At 40.7% G+C, this 22670-nt stretch overlaps 1 long non-coding RNA gene across 1 annotated transcript in view; it reads right to left on the bottom strand.

Moving 5' to 3' along the window:
* Positions 1–4223: 4223 nt before the first annotated feature.
* The window catches only part of LOC111556626, an 89921-nt gene continuing 71474 nt past the window's right edge, over positions 4224–22670 (bottom strand). Inside the window, exons 5-6 of the long non-coding RNA XR_002736273.2 lie at positions 5205–5315; positions 4224–4282 (exon numbers count right to left, since the gene is read on the bottom strand). This is a non-coding gene — a long non-coding RNA (uncharacterized LOC111556626). The remainder of the gene's footprint in view (positions 4283–5204; positions 5316–22670) is intronic.

Below are 22670 nucleotides of genomic sequence, written 5' to 3'. Positions count from 1 at the left end.
TAATCAGTTGGGCCAGAGTGTTCAGTCCTTGCTTTCTGATTTTCCTTTTAATTATTATCTCCCTTTTCAACGAGATTGACTCCTTGGGTGCAGGCAGGCAGGCAGTTCCTTACCTGATTCTCAAAGATAACTCCCATGTCCCCCAGGTTTTCTGCACATTCTGGGGATTCCTCCTTTCTCTGGCCTCTGCATGTTCTACCCTGGTCTTTGCAAAGCCCTCATAAGAAATGAAGGTTCCTTTCTACCTAGTCACACGGACTCTTTCCCTGAATTCAGACCTTTTCTAAGGAGTTTAATGGGAGAAATGGACAGATAGGCAAAAATATTAGAATGCAATGTGTTAGGAACAGTGATAGAGCTATCTAAATGGTACCACAGGAGTGCACAAATCAGAACAGGCAACAGATGGCATACCTAAAAGGAGTGAATAAAGGAAGTTTAATAAAGGACTTTATTTACTGAGTTAGGGACAATTAAGTATTAGCATTGAGAAAAGGCCCCCACACCTAGGCCTGAAGAGGCCAAGGAATGGAGCTATTACCAAAACCCAGAAAGAAAGCTTGAGCTGCAAGAAGATCTACCCAACAGGAACTCTTCCAGTAGCTCCTGTCAGTCCAAGGCCCAGGAAGAAGGGAATTAGGGAAATATTACTATAATCTCACTCTCTTCTGCCCTCTGAACTTCTTCCAGGGCCTCCCATTATTCAAATCCACCAAAAAGTCAGAGGGCAAGAAAATCAGGTTATGTTGTCCAAAGAGGTGAGCCTCCAATGGCACAGGGCAGGTAAACAATGGTGGACAGGGAATCTAGAGGGGCAAACAAAGACTAGCCCAGCGCGGAGAGTAGAGGTACTGATATTTCCAGGGGATTTCAAAGATGACCTTTTAAAGAGGTAATATTTGAGCTATCTTCTGAATGGTAAGTAGGGATTTACCTAGTGGAGACATGAGTAATGACGTTCTGGGCAAAGGGCATATTCAATAGCTCATAGGTATAAAAAGAGCATGCATGGAATATTTAGCCAAGTGGTCCCATTTGGCAGAAGTACGCAATACTTGTGGAGAAATGGGCCTGAAAAGAAAATCTAGGACCAGACTAGAAAAGTTCTTAATTCTGTGTTAAGATGATTCGACTCAGTCCTATAGTCAAGGAGAATCCACTGAACACTTTCAAAGAGAGTGTCATGAACATATTTAAGTTAGAAAAAGATAACTTTAATGGCAGTAGAGAGGATAGACTAGAGTATGGAGAGACCAGAAGCAGAAAGATCCTTTGGTAGTCTTTCTAACAGTCCGGGCAAGATAAAGGTAAATGGCTCTAAAGCAGTGGCACTGATGATGAAGTGAACATTCTAGACCTATTCTGAAGATAAAATTAACAGAACTTGACGACCTAAGAACTATGATGGGTGCCAGCAAAGACAGGCTCTAGATTTTTTTAATGTTTATTTTATTTTTGAGAGAGAGAGAGAGAGAGAGAGCATAAGCAGGGAGGAGGCAGAGAGAGAGAGAGGGAGACAGAATCTGAAGCGGGATCCAGGCTCCCAGATGTCTGCAGAGAGTCCATCGTGGGGCTTGAACTCATGAACTGTGAGGTCATCACCTGAGCCGAAGTTAGGTGCTTAACTGACTGAGCCACCCAGCCACCCCAGGCTCTAGATTTCTAGTTTGAAAAACCAGGTAGATGGTGGTACTACTAAGTATGAGAGAGAATTCAAGAAAACTGGACAACATAGAGTTCAGCTTTATATATACTGAGTCCACAGTGCCTGTAGAGCACTAATGGGGAAATGTCTGGTTGGCAAAGGATAATAGATGGCCAGGACTCTGGAGAGAGACTAGAAGCCAGAGATACACTTTGAGGAACAATTTTATATTTTGTAGCCTATGTCAGATATACCCACCAGATTTTGTTCAACCTCTGTAACTAACAAAGGAAAAAATGTGACTCATCGTATAATGAAATAAACCACAATGAGAGTCAAATAATCCATTGCTGATGCTCCTTGCCATGAGGAGGGTTTTTCATTTGTTCATTAGTAAAAGAAACTTGTAACTCAGAACTGCATGGTCGTTTAGGAGTGGTCTTAAATTTTTTTCTAAGTTTATTTATTTTTGACAGAGAGAGAGAGTGAGCATGAGCTAGGGAGGGGTAGAGACAGAGGGAGACACAGAATCCGAAGCAGGCTCCAGGCTCTCAGCCGTCAGCACAGAGCCTGACGCAGGGCTCGAACTCATGAGCCATGAGATCATGACCTGGGCCGAAGTCAGATCCTTAACTGACTGAGCCACCCAGATGCCCCAGGAGTGTTCTTTAAAAACAAACAACCAAGCCACCCTAAGTTTTGAAAAAACTGAGTGCTACTTGCTCCTTAAATTGAAGCTCATTTATTTTGTAAATAAACTCCAAGTTTCCCGTAGCAGCTTCATTTTATTATTTAAACTCATATCTCAGTGACATGCGAATATTCTTCAACTGAGGTATTTGGTAATACCCTGTCCAAAAAAGTGCTATCCCTGGTAGTAGGTACATAATAAATATTTACTGGATGAATGGATGGTAGACAGATGGATAAATGAAAACAACAGATTAAAGTAGTGGTGATTTTGTTAGGAGTTTGATATACATATATAAGTATATAAAAAATATGATCAAGGGAGAATTAGAAACTGCCTGGTTTTGCTGTATCAGTGGAAGAAAGCCAGAATTAGACAACTTCCAGTTTCTTCCTTATGCCCAGTTGCCTCAAATATCTTAAGAACCGAAATACTTTTCTTCCATTTTTTTTTTTTTTTGGCTATGTTAAATGATCATAAATACAGGATCTCACAGCTTTACTTCTTTTGTATCGTTCTCAGCATAATTACTTACAAATATTAGACACAGTTCTAATTATCTGAAATCAGTGGAAGTCTGCCATTAATAGCACAAAAAGTCAATTGATTTAGACTGCACATTTATACAGGATCAGTAGGTGTCTTACTACACCTATTGAAAATTGTAAAACTCTTGACTAGACTTTATTTTGTTAAAACGCTCTTTTTCAAAATTTTATTCAAAATAGCTTTAGAAAAAAACATTCTGCTTTGGTGGCTGACCTTCTTGTGAAATGTGGAATGAGTCATTAATATACTGGGTAACCATGTCCCCTTTCTACCTCCATCTTAAAGTAGTTTCTTTGTCTTCAGTGGGTACCTTTTATCACTCTTCCTCCCATCCCATGTAACGAGGAGAAAGATTTCTTTTCAACTGCTGCTCCTCTAAAGAATGAAGTGCAGATACATGCAATCTAAAGAAGACTGGACCTCAAGTTCAGTCATGATACAGCCCAGGCTCCCAGAGATCATGTGATCTCTCGGTAAACAGAGCCTACCTCCAGATGAGTGAGTTAAAGGTAACAGGAAAATTCTGAAATACTGCAGATGCTTGACAAACTTAACCTTTCACTGTCTTAAAAATACACGTATTTTATTTATGTCTCTCTCCTAAAGGGTACAGTCCATGTCCTTGTCATCGATGTATTTTTCTCAGCACATAACACAGTTATCAGTTGCCAGTAGAGTGAATTAAGAAATTGTCCCATATATAATTTCTCCTTCTTTCTAATTTTTTGTATTATCCAAGTTTCCTTTAATGAATAAAAATTGTGTACATGGGGCACCTGGGTGGCTCAGTCAGTTGAGCGTCCGACTTCGGCTCAGGTCATGATCTCATGGCTCGTGAGTTCAAGCCCGTGTCGGGCTATGTTCTGAGAGCTTGGAGCCTGGAGCCTCCTTTGGATTCTGTGTCTCCCTCTCTCTCTGCGCCTCCCTCACTCACGCTCTGTCTCTCTCTCTCTCTCTCAAAAATAAATGAACATTTAAAAAAAAATTTTTTTTTTCAACGTTTATTTTTTTTGGGACAGAGAGAGACAGAGCATGAACGGGGGAGGGGCAGAGAGAGAGGGAGACACAGAATCGGAAACAGGCTCCAGGCTCTGAGCCATCAATCAGCCCAGAGCCTGATGCGGGGCTCGAACTCACGGACCGCGAGATCGTGACCTGGCTGAAGTTGGACGCTTAACCGACTGCGCCACCCAGGCGCCCCTAAAAATAAATGAACATTTTAAAAAATCTTAAAAAATTGTGTATATAATAAAAATAAAGTCCAGGGGTGCCAGGCTGGCTCAGTTGGCTGGGCATCCAACTCTTGATTTCGGCTCAGGTCGTGTTCTCACAGTTCACAGGATCAAGTCCAACATTGGGCTCCATGCTGACAGCCTGCTTGGATTCTCTCTCTGCTCCTAAGTAAATAGACAAATAAATAAATAAATAAATGGGACTCATGGGAACAATATACCAAGTTCTTACTTGTTAAAAAAATTTAAAGTCCAATATTTTGTTTGCTTTTAATGTGAATATTTTTATATAGATCTTGATATTGTACATATATGTATATACATAGTCATGACTGAAAGAAAGCAAGAAAATAGCTTCAAGTCTGTTTGAATCAGTACATAATACAATTTCAACATCTTATATTAATTTGTTAATTACGATACAGAAAATTTAAATACTGAATGTGTGTGTTATTCTAAAAGATGGTTAGCAAAAACTGAGATGACTGTTTTGGCTGTTTTCTTATGACACAACTGGGTGAAAAGCAGAACTATGCAGAAGTTTCATAATAAAACTCCAAACCACATTAGACTTGTCTACTGTCAGGTTTTGTTACATTCTCCCTAACTCAACCTAGACTCCCTGAGGTTGGCAAACAGGGCAAAGTTTGAGTCAAAATCATACCCTTTCTTTGAGCTTTAGGGATGCACTTAGAATTCTGTGAAAAACCAAAAGAAACAGCAGCTTCCTCCAGATGTGACAAGTCTGTCACTTTCAGTGTTTATTCAAATTTGAAACCCAGCCCAACAAATAAAGACAGTTGCCTGGGAGGGAAAGGAGGAGAAGGGCAAAAGAGTCCAAAAGTCCTATTCCATTCAGAAAGAGGCGTTGATGTGGTAAGATTCCCTGTGAGGGGGCACAAGTTAGTAAGAAGGAGGGGCAACAAGGCAGGGAGGAAGGGCAGGGAGGGAGAGAAGAGGGTGGGAGGAAGGAAAGGGAGGGAGGGAGAGAGGGAAGAACCAATGAGGAGAGTGTATCATAGCCAAAGATTAGTATTAATCCAATTCTATGGTCTTGAGATCCAAGGAAAAGAAATTCACCACTGACCTCATCATGTTTGTTTGTCTGGAGGCTGTTTCCATGTCTGAAGTAGGTTGTATTCATAGACGATCATTAAAAGGACACTTCCAAATATAGACTTTTACCCTTAAAAAAAATCTGAGAAAAAAAAAATCCAACATTATAGAATTTGCTTGATTGCCCTACTCCTGTAAATAACAAACTGGAAATAATTTTCATCTTAGTTTTTCAACTCCTTTTCGATTTATAATAGCCAACATTTGAGTACTAATCTCTTTTCAGTCACTGTGCTAAGTATTTCACATAACTTTATGGGGAAACACTTACACCCCACTCCTGATATTTCCTTCCATATGGACTACATTTCTTCCCATGAGCGTATGGTAGTCCCCGCGATCTGCAGAGGATATGTTCCAAGACCCCCAGCAGATACCTGAAACCGTGGAAAGTACTGAGCCTTATATGTAACTGTGTTTTTTCCTGTACATACATATCCATGAAAAAATTTAACTTATTAATTAGGCACAGTGAACTAGAACAATTATAGCAATATACTGTAATAAAAGTTATATGAATGTGTTCTCTCTCTCTCAAAATCTCTTATTCTCCTGTATTCCCCCTTCTTCTTGTGGTGATGTCTGATGCTAAAATGCCTCCGTGATAAGATGAACTGAGGTGAATGACATAAGTGCAATGACCACTGACCTTCTGACAAGACGTCAGAAGGAGGCTCATCTGCTTCCAGATTGCAGTTGGTCTCAGGTAACTGAAACCACAGACAGCAAAACCATGGATGAGGAAGAACTACTGTAATCTTCCTGGTCTATGCACTTACTACTTCCCAGGAGAGGAGAAGCAACTTTGATGAGTTTGGGATGAGGGCACATGACAAAGATAAAATATAACCAGTGTTCACTTCCCCTTCACCATTCTCTTTCAGACAGTTCAGCCTGCAAAAAGCACGTGTTCTTGTCTGCTCTGGAAAGAGCCAGGAGCAGAGTGGTAAAGGTCCTTCCTCTGCATGGCTAAGAAAAGACCATGGTAAGTCAAGTCCAGGCCTGGATTGGATATTGACTTATTAAGAGACTATCTCCTGGGCATAGTATGCAGCTTGGAAAAGAGAATTTCTTTGCCTTTGGGAAATACAAAATGTATAGATTTCATATATCTCTCTATGAAAGACCCCAAAAAGGGGCGCCTGGGTGACTCAGTCAGTTAAGCATCCAACTTTGGCCTAGGTCGTGATCTCATGGTTCGTGAGTTTGAGCCCTGCGTCCAGCTCTTTGCTGACAGCTTGGAGCCTGGAGCCTGCTTCGGATTCTGTGTCTCCCTCTCTTTCTCTGCCCCTCCCCCACTCATGCTCAGTGTCTCTCCCTCTCTCTCTCTCAAAAATAAATAGCCATTAAAAAAAATAAAAAATAAAAAGAAGAAGAAGAAGAAGGAAGACCCCACAAAGCAAAAACCTAGGGGTATGTGTAAGAAAAAAATGCATGTCTGGGCCAGGAAACAAAATGAGAGACAAAAAAAAATGTTTGTGTAACAAAGCAAAGGAAGGAAGACTGTTCAAATCTAGCAAATGCTACTAGCTTTCCTATAAGTAGAAAAAGAAGGGGATCAAGCTAAAAAAACAAGTTGAAATGTTATAAACTCAGATGACTCTTCCTGAAAAATAGCAGTGGAACACGGCAAGGAAATATAACACCAGAGGCCTAATCTCTTGCTGTAGAAAAAGATGTAGCTGAAAGAAATGCTACTCAAAGCTTGTGACGTTCAAAGTGAAAGACAAGGTCTTAAGTAGTATGTAGCACATGGAATAGAACCTCACCAGGCCCACAGGGGCACAGTTTTCAAAAGCAGCATTAATTCAGGTGTCTACTGAAAGGGATTATCCTGTTGAAATAACTTTGGGTGGCAGAGGGGAGTCATCCACAGGAGGTAGGTGTCTTAGCTGTGGCAAGAAGTAAAAGCAGTAATCCCTGTGGCTCAGGATTCAAATGCTGTTCATCAGACTTCATGGAGGCCATGTAAGTAGACAAAGTCCCACTCTTCAGCATGGCATGTTGGAAACATGAGACTCAGTGGGAAAAGTGAAATGAAGAGATTTTATGTGCATTAGGAAGGGAAGGACCAGCACATTAAGTAAAACCCACACTACTCAGATCCCCTGCTGCAGGAGCATAATGGCTTTTGATCCATCATCATGTTCATACGAAGGCCCCCCTGTCTGCTCACTGGTCCTAGCCAATGACTGAGGATGGCTGGGGTAACAAAGCAGGCCCATTTCAGTGAGGCGTAGCCATTTCAGTGAGGTAGAACTCCCCCAACAAGAAACTTTGGCTCAAGGATTCCCCATAAACCAGGTTTAACTTTTCTAGGAACTACACTATAGTCTAAGAGTCTTCCTATCCAGGTGTAGGAAAAAATCCTTTCCTTCTCTTCTTGCACAGGGGTCAGACCAGCACTGTGGTTTGAGAGCTTTTCTCACCTTCTACCCCCTCTCCCAGTAAATCTCTTACATGTTTGGTCCTTTCTTGGACTCTGCTTCTTAGTGGACCAATGTAATCCAATGTGTGCAGTTGACCCTTGAACAACACAGGTTTGAACTGTGAGAGTCCACTTAAAGTCATATTTTTTTTGATAAATACAGAACAGTGCTGTGAATGTATTTTCTTTTCCTTATGATTTTCCTAACCTTTTCTTTTCTCTACCTTACTTTATTGTAAGAATACAGTAAGTAATACAGATAATATACAAATCTGTTAACCGACTGTTTATGTTATCTGCAAGGTCAACAGTAGCCTATTAGTAGCTGGGTTTCTCAAGAGTCGAAAGTTATACATGGATTTTTGATTGTGTGTTGGGGGGGTCAGCATCCTGAACCTCTGCATTGTTCAAGGGTCAACCGTAATTGGACAACTTGGCTAGACATAATTTAGGCTGGGAAATAAAATAGGAAATTTATTTTCAGCCTTGGGCACAATGTTGCCTCTGAGTTAATTTAGTTAGTGTACTCATCTGGCCTATTTCAGAGCATTCTGAACGCAGAAGCAACATTATTCACCTGCACTATATCTGGAGCATGATTAGTGTTGGAGGAACAGCCTTATGAAAGTGAGAACAGGACGATCCTGATAGTCTGCTGATCTCTTCCCCATGAGGAGATAGACACAGCCTGGTTGAATACAGGCTAACTGGTCTAGCCCTATGGATTAAGAGAACAAAAGTTTAGGAAATTTTCCCCCATGCCAATGTTTATAGAAGGAGCTTCACTAATGTAATACTCCTGTCAACTCTCTGACAACCCCTCTCAATACTCCCACAGGGAAAAAGGAGTGACTTCTCATCTTGATGAGTTAGAAAAAAGAACTTTAACGGGTGCCTGGGTGGCTCAGTCGGTTAAGTGTCTGACTTCGGCTCAGGTCATGATCTCACGGTTCATGGGTTCGAGCCCCGTGTCGGGCTCTGTGCTGACAGCTCAGAGCCTGGAGTCTGGTTTGGATTCTGTGTCTCCCTCTCTCTCTGGTCCTCCCCCACTCATGCTCTGTCTCTCTCTCTCTCAAAAATAAATAAATATTTTTTAAAAATTTAGAAAGAAGAATTTTAAAATGCTTATCTCAGCTCCTGCTTACCTCATTTTAACCCAGGATCCACAAAAAGCGTTCATTCTATCCTGCTTCTCCACTCCGTACATTTTACAGAGGCAGGCTCTTGCCTGGAGGGACGAGCAGTTTTAGTGCTACTCAGTGTATGACCGTGGTTCTACATCAGGATGCCTATTGGTACCATACATCTAGGCCACATCTTCAATTTGAATCTTTATCAGTTGAGCAGGTGATACTTTGATCACCATCTATTTTCTCCTTTTCTGTCTCACAATTAGTCCTAAACTCTCATGGGGGGGAAAAAGTTCTATTATTCTCTTTTTACCTAAGAAGAAACTGAAATATGATAAGCCAAGCAACTCTCCCAAGATCATACAGTTAACAAGTGGTGGAATTAATTTTTTTTTCTTTTTAATGTTTTTATTTATTTTTGAGAAAGAGGGAGACAGAGCATGAGCAGGGGAGGGGCAGAGAGAGAGGGAGACACAGAATCTGAAGCAGGCTCCAGGCTCTGAGCTGTCAGCACAGAGCCCAACGCGGGGCTCGAACGGACCGACTGTGAGATCATGACCTGAGCTGAAGTCGGATGCCCAACGGACTGAGCCACCCGGGTGTCCCAACAAGTGGTGGTAGAATTCAAGAAGAAACTGAGTGCTTCCATGCTTTTTAATTTAGTCATTTCTTATTATAATTCTATTTTCATAAGGAAAGCTTTTGACACACACAAATTAGAAACATCCAGCTGGTGAATACGTTAGTAGTGTTCGTAAAGTTTGGTTCTGTAGTCTTGCATTTATTTATCTTGGATTTCTTTTAAACTTTTCAACGTTTTTTTTATTTATTTATTTATTTTTGGGACAGAGAGAGACAGAGCATGAACGGGGGAGGGGCAGAGAGAGAGGGAGACACAGAATCGGAAACAGGCTCCAGGCTCGAGCCATCAGCCCAGAGCCGGACGCGGGGCTCGAACTCACGGACCGCGAGATCGTGACCTGGCTGAAGTCGGACGCTTAACCGACTGCGCCACCCAGGCGCCCCTCTTTTAAACTTTTAAATGGTCACATTTGAAATCTGTCACCAAATGTCTTGACAAACACTTCAAAAGAGGTGATTTAAAGGAAAACAACTTCTAACTATCTTAGTCTCTCATGTGTACCTCTAGGACATGACAAGGAGTGGCCCAAAATTGTGTTTGTCCCAATATTTCCATCTTTGTGTTGGGGACCTGGAAAGGCTTGAATCTAGATATTTGAAATGGCCTGAACATAATAGTCAAAGAAGTAGAATTAACATGATTAAGTAAACATCGCAAAAATCAGGTAAAATTTATCAAACTTGCAAATCTACTCCACACCTTCTAGGAAGGGAATTCATTCCCTGAGCAAACATCTATTGAGCATCATGTTTCTAGATACTAGTGACCCTCAGATGAATGAGACCCTGACACTGTCTTTGGACATCGTATAAGCCACTTTTTATATGCATAAATTGGGATTCTCAAACATTTGTTGATTAGTAAAGTTTTCATGATGGTATCTTTAGCAATTGATCCTATTTTGTCTGGGCTGTATTATTATCTGTAAAGCATTGTTGGTGTATGCAATTATTTGAATATTTTGTTTGAACCTAGTTTACAAAAGTGAGTGGAAGGCAGAAAAATAAAAATGCTAATACTTATGGCTGAGTAAAGAAAGATGGAAATTATTAGGGATGCTAAAAGCAGCAAATATGTGGCCTCAGTTACATTTCTATTGGACTTAGGCTGGTCGACTATTTAGTTACAAGTGCAAGAAACAAATATGCTCAAAATGCATAGATGTAGCAACAGAAAAAATAGATCCATAAAATTATGAATTGGAAAACAGCATCAAGAAATGCCCCAGGAATCCAAAGGCAAAAAGAAGTTTTAGTTCCATAGCTTTGTGAAGACTGATACATACAGCTCGTGGCTTGATTCCTCTATGAGGGGGAGGAAAGAGGCTGATGCTTAACTTTCTCTTGAGAAAGTCAGCATACTATGTCATGTTTGATTCCCTACAAAATCCCCCAAAAAGAGCACCTTTTGCAAGCCCTTTCTAGCACTAAAATACATTTCTTCTGGCTATTTTTTTTATTAATTTTTTTAACGTTTATTTAGTTTTGAGACAGAGACAGAGCATGAACAGGGGAGGGGCAGAGAGAGAGGGAGACACAGAATCTGAAACAGGCTCCAGGCTCTGAGCTGTCAGCACAGAGCCCGACGCGGGGCTCGAACGGACCGTGAGATCATGACCTGAGCCGAAGTCGGATGCTTAACCGACCAAGCCACCCAGGCGCCCCTCTTCTGACTATTAAACGTCCTTTCCAATAAGCGGAGAGAAACAGAATTTGAAGTAAGACATTACTTTAGGAAATTCATTTTTGTGTATATTTGGTATTTAATTTATGCATGAAATATTCACTATGGTATTAGAACATTTTCAGTTTCATATAACAGAAAAATAAGTATGGCAAAACACTATGGCAGTTACTTTGAATCAACACAGTCAAAAACAAGTTTCCCTTTTCTTCACACTGCCCATCCTGAGGAGCTAGTCCTTCTCTTGAGAGAAGGCCAGACCAGGACTCTTCTAGATAATAAAAGTCTTCCGTGGGGGCACCTGGCTGGCTCAATCAGTAGAGCATGTGACTCTTGATCTCGGGGTTGTAAGTTCGAGCCCCATGTTGTGTGTAGAGGTTACTTAAAAAAATAAAACCTTAAAAAAAAAAAGCCTCCCAATTATATCTAGTCATCTGAATAGTCCTATTTTGTTAATCAAAATGTTCCGTAATTTAAATGTAATAGTTTGAAGTTCAAATTCCATTTAAAGTTAAAGTTTCTCCCCTTGACAAAGTGCTTGCAGTGAAAGAGAGGTCTTAGCCTCATCTCTATTCCCCTACTTGATGCTTCCCCTCCTCCGTCCCCACTTGCCCCCAGGCTGCCTCTGGATCCTCCAATATTAAAACAGAGAAAGGAATAAGAACTGAAGGGTAGGAAATGTCTTACCTGACTGGCACCAAGGTACTTTGGCATTGGTTTCCTCTGGCTGTGGCAAATGTTTAAAGCTGTCTTTTTCTGGTGGATGTTCAAAGCTGACTATTCTTCTTGTGGGTGGTTTCATGGGTACTTTGGAGGCTCCCACATTGAACTGCCTGTACTGTGGGTGAAACATTTACCTCCCGCTGGTCACTTCTATTTCCTCCCACAGCAGTGGGAATCAGGTGAACCGGCCCTTTGTTGGGGTCACTTCATCTTTTTGAGTAGGACTCTTGAGTGAAATTTGAAATGGCTCCAGGTTGGCTGTCTTCTGCTGAGCCCACATCTAATCCACAAGAAACACTCACTATCTTTGTCTCTGCTTTCAGCGTAAAGGCAACTGGCACTCAGTGCAAGCTGGGTTCTATCTTTCTCTTTTTCTCTGTACTTTAGCTCAATTGCCACAGCTCTTGTCGTGCCTATCCAAGTTCATTTATTTAAATTTCATTACCACTTCATCCACTGTATCACCAAGAGTCTTTTTTAGTACCTGTCCAAATATGGCTTCTCCAGGACTATCAGCATGATTTCCATTCTTTCTTACAAAAAAAAGGGTCAAATTATAAGCATTTTTGAGATTATAAACTTATATGATAATTATTCTTTTATATGTTATTATTATATATATAAACAAGTTCCTGTAACTATCATTCTTTCATTCCTTTGAAGGTCTAAAAGGAGCTGGAAAGCCTGGCACAGAGCTCTCTGCTAATGAATGAACACAGCAAGCCAAGGAAGAGAATACGAAACACAGTCCACTCTTAGCTCTTAAACAAATGTCCCAGAGAGGTAATGATGATAGGACAACTTTCCTTGCTACTTCCAATAGCTTGATGATAGCCCAGCCTTTTCACTGTCCCCGGCAGCTTTGCCCAAGTGCTCAGTTCTGGAAAACCATCTCCATTATAGTAATGGAGATTGCCTCTTCAACCAAAGTTTAGTGGTTCATGGGTTTCTCCATCCTGCTGGATCCCCTTCCACTAATGGGAGGAATCTGAGAGATTCCTGAGCTTGAGATAGGACCCATATACCTATTTGTGCTATGCTTGGTGTGAAGCATGAAACCGTACATATACGGTGAGGAACCAGTGCTCTATACTGAGAGTGAAAGGCTTTGCCAAATTTTAGGTGGAAGTGAAAGGTGGGGACTGGTGGCAGGCCAGAGTGGGGGTCAGTCTCATTATTTTTTTCTGACTACAAGCTCTTCACAGGATTTTCTCATGTGTGAAGTTACTGGGCACACACTTTGAAAGGTCTCACTTAGTCATGGTTATGTGCACAGATGTTGAGAGTTAGAACTTGGATTTTAATCTTCATTCTCCCACAAACTAAAAGTGTTGCCTTGGACAAGCTACCTGAGCAAATTCATGGGATGAGGGGTAGAAGTGCTCACTTTCACTTTTTTTGAAAAAAATTTTAAAAAATGTTTTATTTACTTTTGAGAGAGAGAGGCAGAGTACGAGCAGGGGAGGGACAGAGAGAGAGGGAGACACAGAATCCAAAGAAAGCTCCAGGCTCTGAGCTGTCAGCACAGAGCCTGATGTGGGGCTCAAACTCATGAACTGTGAGATCGTGACCTGAGCTGAAGTCGGACACTTAACCAACTGAGCCACCCAAGTGCCCCTACTTACTTTCATTTCTTAAAACATCTGAAAATCTGTTGAAAACAGAGTCTGGAGCCCATGGCTATCTTATCTTATGTAGACAGGATTATCTGGCCAGGGAGAACCCCCTACTCTATTTTTATGGAGTTGCCATGCCCCTAGAGTTACCAAAAACTCAAGATGAGTCTTCCAGAAAGGAGACTGAATCAGTAATCAAAAAACTCCCAACAAACAAAACTCCAGGACCAGATGGCTTCACAGGCAAATTCTACCAAGTATTTAAAGAACAGTTAATACCTATTCTTCTCAAACTATTCCAAAAAATAGAAGAGGAAGGAAAACTTCCAAATTCATTCTATGAGGTCAATATTACCCTGATACCAAAACCCAAAAAGACACCACCAAAAAAGAGAACTACAGGTTAGTATTTTTGATAAACATAGATGCAAAAATCCTCAACAAAATACTGGCAAACAGAATCCAAGAGTAGATTAAACAAAGCACTCACCATGATCAAGCAGGATTTACTTCCTGCATGCAAGGGTGGTTCAGTATTCATAAATTAATCAATGTGATACATTGCATCAATAAGAGAAAGGATAGGGGCACCTGGGTGGTTCAGTCAGTTAAGCATCTGGCTCTTGATTTTGGCTCAGGTCATGATCTCATAGTTCATGAGATTAAGCCCCCTCGTCAGGCTCTGAGCACACAGAGCCTGCTTGGGATTCTCTCTTTCCCTCTCTCTCTGCCCCTCCCCCTCCACACTCTATCTTTCTCAAAATGAATAAATAGACTTTTTTTAAAAAAGAGGAAAAGAATAGGGGCGCCTTGGTGGCTCAGTTGGTTGGGCGCCTGACTTCAGCTCAGGTCACGGTCTCGCAGTCTGTCAGTTCAAGCCCCGCGTCGGGCTCTGGGCTGATGGCTCAGAGCCTGGAGCCTGCTTCCCATTCTGTGTCTCCCTCTCTCTCTGCCCCTCCCCCATTCATGCTTTGTCTCTCTCTGTCCCAAAAATAAACATTAAAAAAAAACCAAAAACTTTAAAAAAAAAAAGAGGAAAAGGATAAAAAAAAATCATATGATCATTTTAGTAGATGCAGATAAAGCATTTGACAAAGCAAAACATCCATTCATGATAAAAGCCTTCAACAAAGTAGGTTTAGAGGGAACATACCTCAACATAATAAAGGCCATATATGAAAAACCCACAGTGAACGTCATAATGGGAAAAAAACTGAGAGCTTTCTCCCTAAAGTCAGGAACAAGACAAAGACATCTATTCTCACCACTTTTTATTTAACATAGTGCTGGAAGTCTTCACCACAGCAATCAGACAACAAAAAGAAATGAAAGGCATTCAAATCGGCAAGGAAGAAGTAAAATTTTCATTATTTGCAGATGACATGATACTCTGTGTAGAAACCCCTAAAGACTCCACTAAAAAACTACTAGAACTGGTAAATGAATTCAGTAAAATTGCAGGATACAAAATCAATGTGCAGAAATCTGTTGCATTTCTTTTTTTTAATGTTTATCTTTTTAAACCTTTTTATCCTTTTATACTTAAAATTTTTTTTAAAATAATTTAATCCAAATTAGTCAGCATATAGTGCAACAATGATTTCAGGAGTAGATTCCTTAGTGCCCCTTACCCATTTAGCCTATCCCCCCTCCCACAACCCCTCCAGTAACCCTCAGTTTGTTCTCCATATTTATGAGTCTCTTCCGTTTTGTCCCCCTCCCTGTTTTTAGAATATTTTTGTTTCCCTTCCTTTATGTTCATCTGTTTGTCTCTTAAAATCCTCATATAAGTGAAGTCATATGATATTTGTCTTTCTCCGACTGACTAATTTTACTTAGCATAATGCCCTCCAGTTCCATCCATGTAGTTGCAAATGGCAAGATTTCATTCTTTTTGATTGCCAAGTAATACTCCATTGTGTGTGTGTGTGTGTGTGTGTGTGTGTGTGTGTGTGTGTATATATATATATATATATATATATATATATATATATACACCTCATCTTATTTATTCATTCATCCATCGATGGACATTTGGGCTCTTTCCATACTTTGGCTATTGTTGATAGTGCTGCTATAAACATGGGGGTGCATGTGTCCCTTCAAAACAGCACAACTGTAACCCATGGATAAATACCTAGTAGTAAAATTTCTGGGTCATAGGGTAGCTCTATTTTTAACTTTTTGAGGAACCTCCATACTGTTTTCCAGAGTGGCTGCACCAGTTTGCATTCCCACCAGCAGTGCAAAAGAGATCGTCTTTCTCCACATCCTCGCCAACATCTGTTGTTGCCTGAGTTGTTAATGTTAGCCATTCTGACAGGTGTAAGGTGGTATCTCATTGTGGTTTTGATTTGTATTTCCCTGATGATGAGTGAAGTTGAGCATTTTTGCATGTGTCGGTCGTCCATCTGGATGTCTTCTTTGGAGAAGTGTCTATTCGTGTCTTTTGCCCATTTCTTCACTGGATTATTTGTTTTTTGGGTGTTGAGTTTGATAAGTTCTTTATAGATTTTGAATACTAACCCTTTATCTGATATGTCATTTGCAAATATCTTCTCCCATTCTTTTGGTTGTCTTTTAGTTTTGCTGATTGTTTCCTTTGCTGTGCAGAAGCTTTTTATTTTGATGAGGTCCCAATAGTTCATTTTTGCTTTTGTTTCCTTTGCCTCCAGAGAAGTTGCTGCAGCCCAGAGCAAAGAGGTTTTTGCCTGTTTTTTCCTCAAGGATTTTGATGGCTTCCTGTCTTACATCGAGATCTTTCATCCATTTTGAGTTTATTTTTGTGTATGGTGTAAGAAAGTGGTCCAGGTTCATTCTTCTGCATGTCGCTGTCCAGTTTTCCCAGCACCACTTGCTGAAGAGACTGTCTTTATTCCATTGGATATTCTTTCCTGCTTTGTCAAAGATTAGTTGGCCATAGGTTTGTGGGTCCATTTCTGGGTTCTCTATTCTGTTCCATTGATCTGAGTGTCTGTTCTTGTGCCAGTACCATACTGTCTTGATGATTACAGCCTTGTAGTATAGCTTGAAGTCCGGGATTGTGATGCCTCCAGCTTTGGTTTTCTTTTTCAAGATTGCTTTGGCTATTCGGGGTCTTTTCTGCTTCCATATAAATTTTAGGATTATTTGTTCTAGCTCTGTGAAGAATGCTGGTGTTATTTTGATAGGGCTGTTGCATTTCTATACATTAATAAGGAAGCAGCAGAAGGAGAAATTAAGACAACAATCCCATTTACAACCGCACTGAAAATAAGATGCCTAGGAATAAGCCTAACCAAAGAGATAAAAGACCTATACTCTGAAAACTATACAACACTTATGAAAGAAATTGACGATGACACAAAGAAATGGAAAAACATTCCATGCACATTGATTGGAAGAAAAATATTGTTAAGAGGTCTATACTACCCAAAGAAACCTACACATTTAATGCAATCACTGTCAAAAAACCAATAGCAAAGGTACTTGGGTGGTTCAGCTGGTTAAGTGTCTGACTCTTGATTTCAGCTCAGGTCATGATCTCATGGTCTTGAGATCAGTCCCTGCATCAGGCTCCACGTTGTGCATGGAGCCTGCTTGGAAGTCCCTCTCTCTTCCTCTGCCCCTCTTCTGCTCTCCCTCTCTCAAAATAAAATAAACAACTAAAATTGCTTTAAAAATAACAAAAAAAAAACCCACAAAATACCAACAGCATTTTTCACGTAACTAGAATAAAAAATCTTGTAATTTATACAGAACCACAAAAGACCCCAAATAGCCAAAGCCATTTGAAAAAGAAATCTTGCAAAAGAAAAGCAAAGCTGGAGATACCATAATTCCAGATTTCAAGTTATATTATAAAGCTGTAGTAATCAAAACAGTGTAGCACTGACACAAAAATAGACACATAGATAAATGGAACAGAATAGGAAACCCAGAAATAAACCCACAATTGTATGGTCAGTTAATCTCCAACAAAGCAGGAAAGAATATCCAATAGGAAAGAGTCTCTTCAACACCTGGTGTTGGAAAAACTGGTCAACTACATGCAAAAGAATAAAACCGGATCACTTTTTTATACCATACACAAAGATAAATTAAAAATGGATTAAAGACCTAAATGTGAGACAGGAAATCATAAATATCCTAGAAGAGAGAAGAAGTAATAATGTCTCTGACATTGGCCATAGCAACTTTATTCTAGATATGTTTCCAAAGGCAAGGGAAATAAAAGCAAAAATAAACTATTGGGACAAAATTAAAAAAAAAAAAAAAAAAAAAGCTCTGCACAGAGAAGAAAACAACCAACAAAACTAAAAGGCAGCCTACTAAATGGGAGAAGATATTTGCAAATGACATATCTGATGAGGGGTTGTATCCAAAATATATAAAGAACTTACACCAACCAACACCCCAAAAAATAAATAATCCAATTAAAAATTGGTAGAAGACATGAACAGATATTTCAATGAAGAAGACATCCAGTTGGGGGCACCTAGCCAGTGCAGTTTCTTGATCTCTGGGTGGTGAGTTTAAGCCCCACATGGGGTGTAGAGATTACTTAACTAAATAAAACTTGAAAAATATATAGCCAGTAGATACATGAAAAGATGCTCAACATCACTCATGATCAGGGAAATACAAATCAAAACTACAATGAGACACCACTTCACACCTGTCAGAATGGCTAAAGTCAAAAACACAAAGGGTTCCTTGGTGGCTCAGTTGGTTAAGTATCCTACTCTTGATTTTAGCTCAGGTCATGACCTCATGGTTTGTAAGACTGAGCCCTGAGTTGGGCTCTGCATTGATAGCACGGGGCCTCCTTGAGATTCTCTCTTCTCTCTCTCTCTCTCTCTCTCTCTCTCTCTCTCTCTCTCTCTCTCAAAATAAAGAAAATAAACTTTAAAAAAAAGCACAAGAAACGAGTGTTTGCAAGGATGTGGAGAAAAAGGAATCTCTCACACTGCTGGTGGGAATATAAAATGGGGCAGCCACTGTGGAAAGCAGTAGGGAGTTTCCTCAAAAAGTTAAAAACTAAGGGGGCGCCTGGATGGCTCAGTCGGTTGAGCGTCCGACTTCGGCTCAGGTCATGATCTCGCGGTCTGTGAGTTCGAGCCCCGCATCGGGCTCTGTGCTGACAGATCAGAGCCTGGAGCCTGCTTCGGATGCTGTGTCTTCCTCTCTCTCTGCCCCTCCCCCGCTCATGCTCTGTCTCTCTCTCCTTCAAAAATAAATAAACATTAAAAAGAAAAAATTAAAAAAAAAAGTTAAAAACTAAGAACTACCCTATGATCTATTAATCACACTACTGGGTATTTACCCCCAAAATACAAAAACACTAATTCAAAGGGGTATATTCACCCCTATGTTTATTGCAGCGTTATTTACAATAGCCAAATTATGGAAGCAGCCCAAGATATGTGGAATTTAAGAAACAAAACAAATAGCAAAGAGAAAAAGAGACAAAGAAAGGGAGGGAGAGGGACAAACCAGGAAAGAGACTCTTAGCCACAAAGAACAAACTGATGGTCACCAGAGGGGAGGTGGGTGAGGGGATGGGTGAAATAGGCAATGGGGATTAAGGAGTGCATTTGTCATGATGAGCACTGGGTGATGTACGAAATAGTGCAATCACTCCATTGTACACCTAAAACCTGAAACTAATATGACACTGTACATTGGCTAAACTGGTATTAAAATAAAATAAATTGGGATGTCTGGGTGGCCCAGTTGGTTAAGCATCCGACTTTGGCCCAGGTCATGATCTTGTGGTTTGTGAGTTTGAGCCCTGCTTCGGGCTCTGTGCTGACAGCTCAGAGCCTGGAGCCTGCTTTGGATTCTGTGTCTCCCTCTCTCTCTGCCCTCCCCCACTTGCTCTCTGTCTCTGTCTCTCTCTCTCAACAATAAGTAAACATTAAAAAAATAATAATAAGTAAATAAATTTTAAAAAAGAAGAAAGAGAGAGATGGGTCTGACCTGGTCTACATTTTCTCTTGGCTATAGCCAGAGGACCTCAGACAAGAACTCAGGCAGCCAGCCCCCTGTTTTAAAGTGGAAGGACAGCAGACACTGCAGGTTTCAAGTAGGAATTTCAAAAGACCCAGGGACAGCCACATAGCTGGGTACCCGGCAGATGAGAACTTAGTTTAGGAACGAAAGGGAAGAATCCCTAAAATCCTCAACCGAAGTACTTTGGGGACTGTTACTCCAGTATGACACCACTGCTCTGATGGCCTCTCCCCTCACGCTCACTTCTGACACCAGTCCTGCTCTTTCCAATTTAAACAGCACCCTTGAGCTGGCAGCGATCCACCCTGGTTGCAACACCCTGTGCACACTGCATGAGTAACTGGGGCCCAGCCCCTGCTTCCTGAAACAGTCAACTGACAGTCACCTGAAATAGGGAGTCATGGCTAAAATTCTGAAACAGAAAAACACATGGCCGTGAACAACGCTATTCGCTGGTGATGAATGATTTACTTCCTTACCTACAATTTAATCCCTCGAATATGCCTCTCAAGACATCTGGCTTACAAATAAATAAATAATAAAGCACATAAGAAAGCTAAAGAGCTCATATACCCTTTTTCTGCTTTGCCATCTCATGGTTCATGTTAGCCCTGTCTAGTTCTGGGCATCACATGATACAACATCCCTACCTATGCTTGGCTCTTCAATGAACGGGCCAATCTTTCCCAGAAGTCCCCAGGCAGACTTGCCTTAATGTCTTGCTGACCAGAAATGTATAAGGTGACCTTTTCATTTCTACACCATTCAGTAGCAGGGAGATAAGCACGAGGCGGCATGAAAGAGGGTGATTGACAAGGGCAAACATGGGGTTCTATTAGAAAGGGAAGAGAGAGAACCATGTTGAGTAAACAATACCAATGTCTACTCATCCACTGAAAATCTGCAGGGTCCTCTGTGCTACAGGCCAACTTAATTTTCTGCTGCCTTACTTACTCAGGCCGACATACTGAACAGTCAGATTTTGCTGAAAGAAAGGTGATCTTTGTGCCATACTAGCATTACTTTTATTTATTTATTTATTTATTTATTTATTTATTTATTTATTTATTTATTTTTGGGTCTCTTTCACTTGGATACTTTCCCTCTTCCATTGCTTTTTTTGACAATAACCCTGGGCTCTCTTTTCTTCCCCATTGAGAAGACCTTTATTCTTTCATCCCACCACACCTCTTAGGTGTATTAGGCTACATGGGATTACAGTGGAATTATGTTATTGACCCATAAATAAAACTCTATGAACTTCCTAATAAAATGGGTTAGAAATGTTATAATGGCATTTCGAAAACATATCCATAAAACTCTAAGAATATTCCACCAAAAAAAAAGAGGATTCTGTGGTCACATAAGTTTGGGCAATGTTGCATATGCTTTCTTTCCTTCTCTTATTGATTATAGACTCAGAAGGTCTGAGAAGTCTTGCAGTTAATAAATTAACTCAGAATTAGTTCTGAAATCAAACTGCCTATGTTCAAATCTGGTTTCTACCACCTTCTAGGTTGTGTAAGTGCTGTAAGCCTCTGTTGCATCATTTGAGAAAAGAGGAGTCTGATGGTATTATTTAACGGGGGTTACTGTCAGAAGGTAAGAAAATCCATGAGAAGCTGTCAGCACAGATTTTTCTCCTTCATTTAACAAATATTTAGTGACTACCTACTATGCACCACAGTCCCAGGTCTCATGGAGCCTGCAATCTAATGGAAGAGCAAGAGGACAGACAATAAACAAGTAAATAAACAATAATTTCAGGTAGTGACAAGTACTATGAGTAAAATAAAACGTGGTGATGTTATATAATAACTAGGGGGGGGGGCACCTGGGTGGCTCCGTCAGTTGAGTGTCCAACTCTTGATGTTGGCTCAGGTCATGATCCCAGGGTTGTGGGATCGAGCCCTGCATCCAGTCTCTGTGCTGAGCTTAGAGCCTGCTTAAGATTCATTCTCTCTCTCTCTCTCTCTCTGTCCCCATCCCCTGCTTGTGCTCTCACTCTCTCTCTCTAAAAGAAAAAAAAAATAACTAGGATGGAAATGTCTGGTTAAGATGGGAAGATTGGAGACCGCATTTCTGAGGAAGGCATTTTATCTGAGACCCAAGATAGAATGAGACAGGAGTTATCTCTCCACTCATTCAGTCATTCATTCAACAAATGTTTATTGAGTACTTACCACATATGGCAGGACTGTTTTAGGCACAGAAGAACAATAAATAAAATTAGGTAAGAACCCCTGTCCTGACAGAGTTCATATTCCAGAGTGGGAAGACAAAAATAAAAAGGAAAATATATAGTGCACCAAAATGGTATTAAGTCCCATGGGGAAAAGCAGGGGGAGACTATCTAATTTTATTTTATTATTTTTTAAATCTTTTAAAATTTTTTTAAAATAATTTTTAAATTTTATTTTTATTTTTAGAGAGCGATAGATTGAGAGAGCACAAACAGGGGAGAGGGGCAGAGGGAGAGAGAGAGAATCCCAAGCAGTTTCCACACTTGGCATGGCACCCTATGCTTGATCCCAACCCCAAGAGTTGGAAACCAACTGAGTGGAAAGGAAGAGTTGGATGCCCAACCAAATGAGTCACTCAGGCGCCCCTTTGTAAATTTTCTAAAAATGTTTATTTATTTTGAGAGAGGGAGAGAGCGTATGTGTGAGCAGGTGCGAGTAGGGGGAGAGGCAAAGAGAGAGGAGAGAGAGGATCCCAAACAGGCTCCGCACTGGCAGTGCAGAGCCTAATGTAGGGTTCCATCTCATGAACCACGACATCATGACCTGAGCCAAAATCAAGAGTCAGATGCTTAACCAATGAGCCATCCAGGTGCCCCAAAACTATCTAATTTTAAACTTTACAGTTTAAATAGGGTTGCAGGCATCCCTCATTGAAAAGGTGACACATACCCAATGAAAGACCTGAAAAAGATGAGGAAGTAAGTCTTACAGAAACCTAGAGGAAGATAATTCTAGGCTAAAAGAAGTGGCAAATGCAAAAACCCTGGAGCTAGAGCACGCAAGCCTGATATATTCAGAGAAGAACAAGGGGAGAGAATGCTCAAAGGAGGGCAAGTAAACAGAGAGTGGTAAGAAAGTGCCAGATCATGGAAGGATAAGCAAAGGTCTGGAGGAAAATTCTTCCAGGCAGATGGAATAACAAGTGCGAAGGCCCCGGATCAGGACCGAGGTTGGCCTATCTGAGGAAGAGAAAAATG

This window comes from Felis catus, chromosome D1 (genome assembly GCF_018350175.1).
Source record: "Felis catus isolate Fca126 chromosome D1, F.catus_Fca126_mat1.0, whole genome shotgun sequence".
NCBI classification, from domain to species: Eukaryota; Metazoa; Chordata; class Mammalia; order Carnivora; family Felidae; genus Felis; species Felis catus.
This window is presented reverse-complemented; position numbering and strand designations above follow the sequence as displayed.